We start from the raw sequence: 10491 nt of genomic DNA, 5'->3' as shown, positions 1-10491 counted from the left end.
TTCTCACCAGTTTAGCAAAGGTTGCCCTTCAACTTCTATTAATAAATGACCTTTTTTTTTTTTTGTCAAAGTCACAATCTTCTTTTAAAAAGTGACAATATCCCATTTTGCAGAAACTCAAAAAGAGAAACCAGAGGCCCCATCTTCCACTGGACTTCGTAAATTGGCCCTTCAGTTTTTCTCATCTTTGAAGTCCCCCACCATATTTGAAAAAATAGAGCATCTGATGTTTACGTAAGAATGAATGTAATAATGTATCCAAGTTATAAAGCATAATATAAAATAAAGACTAATAGAACTCAACCTCAGTTAAGAACTACAACATTGCCAGTAACCTGGCAGCTGCCTGTGCATTCTCTCTCCTTTCTACCCCTGCCTTCCTGACAGGGGTCATCATCATGATCCTGAATTCTGTGGTCAGTGTTCTTGTGGCTGACTAACTGTATTCATAGCCCCATTAAAGTCCTCCCCTGGCCTTTGGCCTATAACATCGCTGTCCCTTTCCATTCTGATTCCAGGCTGAGTCATGTGGCTTGCTTTTGCGGATAGGGTGTAAGCAAATTAGATGCAAATAGAGCTTTGGAAAGCACATGCAGATTCCTGCTTGCCCCTTTGCAGGACTGGGCTTGCTTGTCCTTTCCCTCCGGAAAGGCCGGGCTAGCCCACTGGTCTGTAACAGGCATGTGAAGCAGAGCTGTTCACACTAGATCGTGGCTATCCGAGATCAGTCAAGAGCCAAGCTGAGAACAGGTGTCAGCCAAGATGACCAGGACGACTTGGGTGACCTCTAGCTCCCATGGAAGCGTAAGCAAGCCTAGCCAAGATCAGCTGAGCACGGGCAAGGTCAGTTGAATGCAGTAGACTTCTGAGCTAGATAAATAATACATGTTCTTTCTTTAAGCTAGCAAATTTTGAGGTCGTTGTTTGCAGTATTGTTTTGGCAATACATTACTTATACAATTCTCCTCCTCTTAAAAAAAAATCACAAATGCATATGGTGCTGAGAACTATATTGTTTGGTCCAGCATTTCGGGGTTTTTAGTCTTTTTATAATTTTATCACATGTCCTTTCCTTTGTGACCTTTTTTTTCCACTTACCATTATATTTCTTACTCTCATCTATGTAGTTTCACGTAGATATAGGGATTAATTTTCACTGTTATTTAAACTTTTTGTGACTATAAATTTTCTCCATTCTTCTGATGGGCATTTGGCTTTCCTATTGACGGACATTTGGGTTATTTTCAGTTTCAAGTTATTATAAACAATAAACCCACTCATATATGTCTCTTAAAGCAGCGTTCCCCAACCTTTTTGGCACCAGAGACCGGTTTCGTGGAAGACAATTTTTCCACGGACGGGGGTGGGGGTGGGGCGGGGTGTTCGGTTCAGGCGGTAATGCAAGCGATGGGGAGTGGCTGTAAATACAGATGAAGCTTCGCTGGCTCTGCTGCCACTCACCTCCTGCTGTGCGCTCTGGTTCCTAACAGGCGGAGGGCTGGTACTGCAGCCCCGGGGGTTGGGGACGCCTGTCTTAAAGCACATTTTCAACTTTCTCTAGAGTAAATATACTTAGGAGTACCACTGCAGGACTACGGAGTATGAAAATGTTCAAATTTTGAAGCTATTGCCAAATTATTTTCCAAATTGGTAGTAACAATGTGTACATCCATCAGTATATATCTTCCAAGGTCCCGCCACCCACATGCATCAAGCCAGCAGAAACAGAAAGAGCATGTAGGAGCCCTAGTGGGAGGTTTCAATGGTTGAATCCTGGAAGTGGTACCCACCACCTCTGAGCATTGTCACTGGCTCAAACTAGGACATGTGGTGTCTCACTGCAAGGGCCACTGGGAAATGTAGTCTAAGAAAAGGAAATGGTCAGGTCACCTAGTCAGTCTCTAATACAGCTTCTAACACAAAATAGTACCTTCTATTAGGTAAGAACTCCAGAGCCTGTAACGCACATTCATGGAAAGTTTCTTACTTTCGCCAACTCTCTAGAGAAATAAGATCAATTATCATTATCCTCATTTTATAAGTGAGGAAACTAGGGCTCAGAGTGGTTAGTTAAAAGACTTGCCCAAGGTCACAAAGTTAGTAATTTGCAAGAACCAGAGTTTAATCTCAACTCTTTTTCCCCAAAGTCTTGTCCTATTTCTAGTATAATTAACCTTTCTTTTCCCAAACATTCATTCATTCAACAACTGAAATTAACTTTTGTATAACTGCTACAAGACTACTGTATTAGGCTTCCTCCCAAAAACACAAAAAATGATCACAAGGATCCTGCTATTTGAATCCCACAAGTTGGCCATCTCCTGTTCCCTGTTTCTTCACTTCATACTCACAGCTTCAACTACTCATGCTAAGTTCACCAATAACCTCCAGTTCAATAAATACAGTGGATATAGTTCAGTCCTCATATTATCTGAATGCTGTTAAATCATTCCAAATTGTGACCCCTGCCTCTTTGTAATGCTCTCTTCCTTTAATTCCTATGATCTCACATTCTCCTGATTTTCCTCGTACCTCTCTGCTTAATTAATAATTTAAATTACTGCTCCCTTATCCTCCTACCAGTGTTTGTATATTGAGAACACCCTAACTCTGCCTGCCAAAACTCGATCTTTCTTTAGAGACCCAATTGAAATGTCATTTTCTTGATGAATCTTTACCGAATTCCCCTAGCAAATGGAAATATCTCCTATGCTCTGCAAAACCTTATTCTTATCTCTTTCCCAGCACTGACCACATTCCACCTAATATTAGTTGTCCAGTTATCACAAGTTGTACCAATTAAACTAAATTCCTTTAAGGTTCAATCCTCGAATGTCGTTTCTTCTCACTCTATATTCTCATTTTTGGCTAAAGCTCTTCTTAAAATGCTGTTTCCTCTACCAGGAAGACTCTCTGTCTCTCTTTTACCTGAATAATCCCCAGACATCTTTCAGGTCTCAGTAAAAATCTCTTCCACAAAGAAGCCTTTCCTGACTCTGACATAGCTCAGGTCTCCTTGTTAGGTGGACATATGGCACCCCGTGCTTTTCCCTCTCGACATTTGTCACAACTGTAGTGCAACATTTAACTGAAATGTATCTTATTTCTGTTTTTCTGTTAAAAATCTAAGTCCTGAGTTACAATGTCCATATGTGTGCTCTTCACTGCTGTCTGTTCTTTGTATCCAGCAGGTCTTCGTTAGGTGTTTGTTGAATTCAATAATTTTTCTCCTACAGAGTAAAACGTCAATGAATTTTTAGACGCTACCTGCCACAACTTACAGTGGACTAAAATCACTGAGATTCTTTTTCCCCCATCCAAACATTTATGCCTGATTATTTGGGCATAATTACAGAACGGTAAGTGAATTTGCTTTTAATCGCCACCTTATTAGATGGAAACCATTGAGTTTGCAGTCTGTTATTCAACATGCGCTACCCCTCCCACTTTCATGTCCTATGATAATGTGGTAATTGAGTCATTGACAACAAGGCTGAATAGGACAGAACTAGAGAAGGAGTTCCAAATCCGCCACTTGCTCCTACTTCTTACCACAGGATTATGATACTTTACCATAGAAGTTCAATTCCTTAGCTGTACTATCCTGATCATGGCTGATACTTTAAGGAGAGTGTACAAATCAAAACCCCTTACAACTGCATACGAATACCTAATCTCTCTTCTAAGGTCCAAAAGAAATTCACCTCCTTGATGAACTGTTACCTAATTTTTCTAGACAGAAGTACCATCTTCCTCCTTGCTACTTCCTAATTTCATTCTCACCACTTTGATCTCACTGACCACATTCTGACTTATAGTTAATTATTTGAACAGCACCAATTCCCACTACTTAAATTCAGTTCCCTTGGGGTAACAAAGGCTACACTAGCTGCACTGAAGTTACTATTTATTATCTCAACCACGCCAGAAACTGGTATTTTACACATACCATCTTAATTAGTTCTTTTTGAGGTAAATATTATAAGTATTTCAGAGATGAGGAAACTGAATCTCAGAGAAGAGATTTTTCTTTATATTCCTCATGTAGCATGGGCCCTTGCACATACCAAATATTAAATGAGTGATTATCAAATTGATGTTAGTGACAATTTACATGGGAATTCCATCCTCCTAGGGACTATAATCCCAAAACAATATTAAAATTTTGGATTAGATGACGACTGGACAAAATCTTAACTGCTATTCCAGATAAAAGTTGCCTTTCTGTTAATTTTCTCTTTCAAAGAGAGGATGCATTCTATATAGCTTCAGGCAAATAGCAACAGGACAGATATGTTATTTGGAAAAACACTGTTGCAGGAAACAAAACTATGCAAATCGTGCCTCTTCTGTATACTTCAAGACCTATTTTTAAACCGGTAAACTTCTTCAAGGTGACACACTGACATTTTGAAATAGTTTCTCTCACTAGAGTGCACTGACTACAACTCAGGCTTTTACATGGAAGACCGAAGAAATAAAAATAGTATTCCGTAACAGTCGAGTTATTATTTCTATCAAGGATTTTTTCCCTAAAGCTAAGCTAGACAAATACACTGTGAGTTGGAGCACATGATGAGGAGAATAAGAGATTCAAACAGGGAAGCTGCACAACAAATCGGTAATTTTCTTTTCGAGAAAAGCCACAAACAAAAACTCAGCTTGGGATCATGTTTTATACAGAGATTTGCACTATCTTTGGAAATGTAAAGGATTTTCTAATCTAATTTCCTTGAGAAAACGTAGACCTTGAAAATGAGTTTCCCAAATCAAAGAGCAGTTATGTTAGGACTCAGGTGAGAGCCCAGTATCTGGCCTTAGGGTCCAGTTGCTCTATCTCTGTGGACTAGGCTGACAGGCTGGAAGTTCGGGTACACTCTTGAGGCTGAATTGCTTTTACTTTGGGAAATCTCCATCTTTGTTCTAAAGGCCCTCAACTGATTGGATAAAGCCCACCCACCTTATACTGATGGAAGGTAATTTGTTTTATTCACCATCTATTGGTTTAAATGTTAATTACATCAAAAAAACCAAAAAAACAAAAAACCTTCCCAGCAACATCTAGACTGGTGTTTGAGCAAATCATGTTGACACATAAATTAACCATTACGACCCCGAACTTAGTGAGTGTCTGGTAAGTACAAGCAGGAAGGACGCATGTGTAGATACACGTTAGAGCACGTCAGAGATTTACAGAAGGAAATTTACAGCTCTATAGAGTATGTTACCACCCACATGCCATTTTATTTGGAAATGGATATCTATGCTACCTGTTCCACCTTCATTACTGTGAAAGGGAAAGAGAAATTGACAAATTTTTTCCCATTTAATCATGCCCAGTGTCTTAGTCCATTCAGGCCGCTGTAACAAAATACCAGAGGCTGGGTGGTTTATAAACAACATATATTTCTCACAGTTCTGGAGGCTGGAAGTCCAATATCAGGGTGCCAGCATGGTAGGGTGACGGCCTTCTTCTCAGGAAACAGACATCTCTTTTCTATCCTCACATGATGAGCTAGCTCTTTCAGGCCTCTTTCAAAAGGGCACGAATCCCATTCATGTGGGCTTTTCCCCCACAACCTAATCATTTCCCAAAGATCCCACCTCCTAATACCATCACCTGGGGCATTAGGTTTTCAACATATGAATTTTGGGAGAACACAAACATTCAGACCATAGCATCCAGGAAGCAGACTCAATCGTCTAAGGTAACCAAATTCCTCATCCATACTGGGTGCCCTGTGGTGCTGATTGGAAGTCAAGTCCTAAGAAAGCTGCGTAAGGGACCAACAGCCCCGGGAGGAGGTTCTGAGATGGCAAATTCCTTGACGGACTCCACAACACTATATATTTCCAGGTGCTTCCTCTGTTATTAGTCATTGAGTAATTCTCCCCCATACATGCTCTTATTTGGAATATGAGTTGATTACTGAGCTCCTAGACAAAGTAACACAAAATCCCAGCTGACCAACATGAAAACAGCAAGCCTTATGGATACACAGAAAAAGGCCTTTTGCAGGTACAAAGTTTATAGAGAAAAGTCCACGTGACTTTACCCACTTCTGACAGCAACTGCACGTTCAGGGATCCCCAAGACCACTCTACGGTTTGATAATCAGCTAGAACTCCAAGAACTCACTGAAAGCTGTTATACTTATGGTTTATTGCCGCTTTTTTTTTTTTACTTTATTTTACTAATATTGATTGGAGTATACTTCATTTACAATGTTGTTAGTTTCTGCTGTACAGTGAATCAGCTATACATATACATATATCCACTTTTTTAGATTCTTTTTTCCATATAGGTCATTATGGAGTATTGAGTTCCCTGTGCTATACAGTAGGTCCTCATTAGTTACCTATTTTATATATAGGAGTGTGTATATGTCAATCCCAATCTCCCAATTTATCCCTCCCCCCATTCCCCCCCAGTAACCATAAAACTGTTTTCTAAATCTGTGACAATGTCTGCTTTGTAAATAAGTTCATTTGTACCATTCTTTTAGATGTCACATATAAGTGATATTTGTCTTTGTCTGACCTACTTCACTCAGTATGACAATCTCTAGATCCACCCATGTTGCTGCAAATGGCATTATTTCATTTTTTATGGCTGAGTAGTATTCCACTGTGTATGTGTACCACATCTTCTTTACCCATTCCTCTGTCAATGGACATTTAGGTGGCTTCCATGTCCCGGCTATTGTGAATAGTGCTGCAATGAACATTGAAGTACATGTATCTTTTCGAATTATGGTTTTCTCCAGGTATATGCCCAGGATATTGCAGCTCTTTAAAAGCCACAGATTAAAATTGGCCAAGTAAAAAGGCATACAGGGCAGAGTCAAAGAAAATGTGAAATGTGGAGCTTCCGGTTGTCCTCTTCCCTGGGAGTCATGAACAGCTTTATGTTCCCAGCACTGATGTACAGGCACAGAGCATTTCCAAACAGGGGAGCTCACTCAGGCCTCAGTGTCCAGAGGTTTTATTGGGGCTCCATCACCTAGCACGACTGACTGTCCATACAGCTAATCTCAGGCTCTAACTCCTCCAGAGGTCCAGCGGATACTGCATGACCCGAACACCCACCCTAAATCACACTGTTGGTGTGGCCCAAAGCTTTCGCTATATATCACACTGTTTAGGTCACTATCTGGCTGGCCCAAGGCCTCCAGGTAAACAAAAGCACTTTTCTCAATGTCAACCTTCGACAACTTTTGTCAACTTTTCTCAGAGAAAACACTCTAAAGGCTTAGAGATTAGCTCCTAGGAGACAAGGGCAAGGTCCAGACTTCTCTTTGGATGAGGCTGAGTCCTTTACTACACAGCTGGATAGCTGGTTTTGCCTGAGGATGCTCTCCTGTTGTAACTTCACAATTAGAAAATCCGAAAGTGTGGTTCTACATGCAACAAACGTTTGTCAAGCATTTATTTTCTTCTGGTCTTCCTCTGAAATGTTTTTCCTGTATTGTCTCCATTAATCTTTACCGTAGCCCCATGAGGTAGACATGATTTTTAATGGCATTATGGAGAAGAGGAAATTGAGGCTTGCCTAAAATTCAGAGCTAGTGAGTGGTGAAGAGGGACTACGAACAAGGGCAACAGGAGTCGAGAGTTCATACTTATAATCACTGTATTGCAAACATACCACCATTTCCATTTGAAGTAGATGTTCCCAGGCAAGTGCATGGCCAAAGAAGCAAGGCTGTTGAATGAATACTGTCCAGTCCTGCCATTCTGTTCCACAATATATATGAATTAAGAATGTTACAGCATGAAACACTTCTTGCTATACATTTAACAGAAATAAACATAAGGCAGAAAGACATGAAGACACCATGAGCTCATGGTGCCTTGATCAAAGAAGGCTTAGTCGACAAGAGTATTTCAAATGGTCTTTTTGTCTGGCATCCCAGAGGTCTGTACACCCTGGGGCATCACACAATAATAAGATTCCAGATAAGTGAAAGGCATGCTTTTCTTTATAAAACAGGATAAGGGCAATTCTGAAAGGGGAGGTGGGAAAGAAGACTTGTATTTGAGTCTTCAAATACAAATGCTTTCTCAGAGAGAAAAATTTAGAAAAGAGAACACATGGATGTTGAGAGTCTGAAAATTGTTTCCCTTAAAACTCTCCATGTGAGCATACTCCATGGAAATCTTTGTGCACCCCAGAATACCTTGGTTTGGTAACAACTAGTCTGAATGATCCAATATTTTCAGGATTTTCTTAATTTTGGGTAAAGCTTCCATTAACTTGCCATACGCAGCAATTAATAAATTGGAATGGGAGTCCTGAAAATGGAGTGAATGGGTGAGGAATTTAAGCTGAAGTCTAAGTCTGATACACAGAGGGAGAAGGAAGTTTTAATTTTTCTGAGGAATGGTGATTGGTGAGATGTGGCCCTCAAGGTGCTGTGAGAAAGAGCCCCCCCCCCGCCCCCGACCAACAGAGGACACGGAAAATGATGGCGTCTAAGCTCAGGTAACATGATGAAGGAGTGTTTCAGCCCACAGCCCTTTGTTAATGATAGAGTGAGCTCTCCACTGTAGCCAATGGTATCCAACAGGTGTTACCAACAATAGCGATACAAATGACACAGCGATGAAGGAGCAACACAGACCAGTCCTAAGCAACAAAAGGTGTTCTTAGTGGGAGAATATTTATGACCCCCCTCCCACCTTTCTTAGTTCTACCTTCATCTGAGAGACCACTTCCTGGAAGAAGAAGGATAGGAGCTCAAACTCCTTCCAGGAAGCCAACTGGTGAGCTTAAGCCATGGAGTTACCATTCAGGTCTAGAGACACTTTTATGACTATACTGTGTCTCCCTACCCCTCAGGTGGGTGGCCTTGGAAACAGCAGTTACAATTGTGATTTTAAAGAAATATTAAATACAGATGTTCTTCTATTTTACTGCCTTTAAATTTTATAAAAAGGTAATTGCAAAATTTAATATGTAAAACCACCTTACTCAGAGGATTATTTTACAGTGATTAGAAAATAAATGACCTCTAAAGAAATCTGGCCAAAACACTGTCTGTGCTTCATCGTACCTACACTCTACAAATGCTCCGAAGTTGTGTTTTTAATAAAACAAGAAAGGCACTGAATTCACATCTGTATAATGAGTTGAAAAGTGAAAGTTTTACTTAATTAACCAATTGTACCATTCCTACTAAAAACCCAAAAATATTCTGGATTTGGGGGGCCATTTGCTTTGGTTTGCTGCTAGTTTATCCCACTGGATTGACAAAGCCTCGTGACTATCTGGTTTTACGTTGTTGTCTATGCTACTTAATATATCCCAGTCCTTCAAATTCGTGGACTGTATGGTCCAGAAGAAGCATGGACACCCTCTCCTGGTACTGTTATGTGAGGTAACGTTTCAAAGTTTTAGTTCAGAGGAAGAAGCTGGCTCCCGTTTCCAGAAGTGGAAACGTCCAGCACCAGCAGGTACAGCTCAGATAAGGTGGGAAATAAAACAAACAAAAAAGGGATTGACTCATAGCATTTTCCTCAAAGGAATGGGTGTATGTTTAGCTTCCTTTTTATTGGCACTTATAATTAATACTTGAGTAAAGTGCGTTTACAGTATCACGTGGAGGGGTAAGTTAGGGCAGGGTGGGAGAACAGGTCTTGAGGTCATGAATAAAGGCTCTGGGGAGGGGAGAGTGGGAGGGTTTCAGCTTTAGTTGAAAGAATTTGCCTTTGTTTCCAGTTCCATGGCCTCCTTTAGCCATGACATAGCATAAATAGAAGACTGAACTTTAAACAAAAAAAAATTAATTAAAGAAGGCAGGATGGTTTTGTTTCTGCAAATGCCTTGAACAAAGCATGTGTTTCTGTTTAATATTGGATAAGGTCCAACTGATGTCTAGATCCTTGTCAAAATGTTTACTTTTCTGCTGGATTTTTTTTTTTCCAAGTGGGGCATTCTGAAGCCATGGCTACAGCTCTGCACTTCGAAGTTGCTGCCCGCCTCCCCTGAAAAGCCATTGTCTTACCCCCTGTACCATCCCCATTTCAAATGAAATCTTAATGTTTTAAAAATCATTTTGGGCTGAAAATGATCAACCTTGGTACCAAGAAACCAGAAGAAACCTGATGAAGAGTTAAAGGAAATTCAAAGACAATACAAAGCAACTACAAAGACAATAAATATTGAAAAAATGGATGTTTGTTTTCATTGGGATACTCTACACTGCACAATACGTGGGTGTCGTGTAAAACAACAGCAGCAAAAATAATGTTTTCTTGTTAAGCAGTTGTGAACTCCTGATGTGAGTGCGCAAAACCACTGCAGAGGAAGTTCTGAAAATAAAAAACGTTACTTCATACTACCTTGGCTATTTTATTCAACTCCATAGGCCTGTATAAGGTAAAATACATATGCCATGAATTATAAATATGTCAAGACAATAAATGAATACACCTGAATGGTTTTATCTTACACTTTCACTAGAAAATTTAACCCATAATAAAAGGCGC

At 40.1% G+C, this 10491-nt stretch overlaps 1 long non-coding RNA gene across 1 annotated transcript; it reads left to right on the top strand.

Moving 5' to 3' along the window:
- Window positions 1-642: 642 nt before the first annotated feature.
- On the top strand, window positions 643-10287 carry LOC114906979. The gene is made up of 3 exons (XR_003796587.1): window positions 643-843; window positions 3237-3359; window positions 9930-10287. It is a non-coding gene; the product is annotated as an uncharacterized LOC114906979 (long non-coding RNA).
- The last annotated feature ends 204 nt before the right edge of the window (window positions 10288-10491 follow it).

This window comes from Monodon monoceros, unplaced genomic scaffold (assembly GCF_005190385.1).
Source record: "Monodon monoceros isolate NGI ecotype Baffin Bay Population unplaced genomic scaffold, NGI_Narwhal_1 Super_Scaffold_3, whole genome shotgun sequence".
Lineage (NCBI taxonomy): Eukaryota > Metazoa > Chordata > Mammalia > Artiodactyla > Monodontidae > Monodon > Monodon monoceros.
This window is presented reverse-complemented; position numbering and strand designations above follow the sequence as displayed.